Consider the following 1,910-nt stretch of genomic DNA (forward strand, 5'->3'; position numbering starts at 1 on the left):
CAAAGTTCAATCGGTAAGGACCTTTATACAAATAGCAAAGTTCAATCGGTAAGGACCTTTCTACATGTACACTATGGTGTACACTTTAGTTTACACATAGCAACATCAGATTACCTTGTTCGAAAGTTTAAATTTCAAACAGTCTTCCCATCCAATTGACACTTGACAACAATGCAAGTGTCAAACAACGTGTTAAAAATCAGTGCACAAATAGCAAAGTTTAATTCGTAAGAACCTTGTGACATGTACACTATGGTGTACACTTTAGTTTACACTCTGCCACGTGACATTACCCTGTTGGACAGTTTAAATTTCGAACAGTTTACCCATCCAATTACCAATTGACAATAATACAAGGGTCAAACAACGTGTCAAAAATTAGTGTACAAATAGTAAAGTTCAATCGGTAAGGACCTTGCTACATGTAAACTATGGTGTACACTTTAGTTCACAATTTGCCACGTGACATTACCCTGTTGGACAATTTAAATTTCCAACAGTTTACCCATCCAATTGACATTTGACAACAATGCAAGTGTCAAACAACGTGTCAAAAATCAGTGTACAAATAGCAAAACTCAATCGATAAGGACCTTGCTACATGTACACTATGGTATACACTTTAGTTTACACTTTGCAACATGAGATTACCCTGTTGGACAGTTTAAATTTCAAATAGTTTTCACATCAAATTGACACTTGACAACAATTCAAGTGTAAAGCAACGTGTCAAAAATCAGTGTACAAATAGCAAAGTTCAATCGGTAAAAATCTTGCTACATGAACACTATGGAGTACACTTTAGTTTACACTTTGCGACGTGACATTACCCTATTGGCCAGTTTAAATTTAAAACAATTTTCCGACCCAATTGGCACTTGAAAATAATGTAAGTGTCAAACAACGTATCAAAAATCAGTATACAAATAGCAGTTTTCCCATCCAATCGACACTTGACAACAATGCAAGTGTCAAACAATGTGTCAAAAATCAGTGTACAAATGGCAAAGTCCAATTGGTAAGAACCTTGCTACATGTGCACTATGGTGTACACTTTTGTTTAAACTTTGCCATGTGCCATTACCCTGTTGGACAGTCTAAATTTCAAACAATTTTCCCATCGTATTGAAACTTGACAACAATGCAAGTGTCAAATAACGTGTTAAAAATCAGTGTATAAATAGCAAAGTCCAATTGGTAAGAACATTGTTACTTGTACTCTATGGTGTACACTTTAGTTTACACTTTTCCACGTGACATTACCCTGTTGGACAGTTTAAATTACAAACAGTTTTCCCATGCAGTTGACATTTGAAAACAATGCATGTGTCAAACAACGCATCAAAAATCAGTGTAGAAATAGCAAAGTTTAATCGGTAAGGACCTTGCTACACGTACACTATGTTGTATACTTTAGTTTAGACTTTGTAACGTGACATTACTCTGTTGGACAGTTTAAATTTCAAGCAGTTCTTCAATCCAATTTACATTTGACAATAATGCAAGTGTTAAACAACATGTCAAAAATTAGTGTACAAATAGAAAAGTTCAATTTGCAAGGATCTTGCTACATGTAAACTATGGTGTACACTTTAGTTTACACTTTGCCACGTGACATTACCCGGTTGGACAGTTTAAATTTCAAACTATTTTCCCATCTAATTGACACTTGAAAACAATGTAAGTATCAAATAACGTGTCAAAAATTAGTGTACAAATATCAAAGTTCAATCGGTAAGGATCTTGCTACATGTACACTTTGGTGTACACTTTAGTTTACACTTAGCAACATTAGATTACCTTGTTGGAAAGTTTAAATTTCAAACCGTCTTCCCATCCAATTGACACTTGACAACAATGCAAGTGTCAAACAACGTGTCAAAAATCAGTTCACAAATAGAAAAGTTCAA

The sequence above is a fragment of the Olea europaea genome, unplaced genomic scaffold (assembly GCF_002742605.1).
Source record: "Olea europaea var. sylvestris unplaced genomic scaffold, O_europaea_v1 scaffold6, whole genome shotgun sequence".
Taxonomy (NCBI): domain Eukaryota; kingdom Viridiplantae; phylum Streptophyta; class Magnoliopsida; order Lamiales; family Oleaceae; genus Olea; species Olea europaea.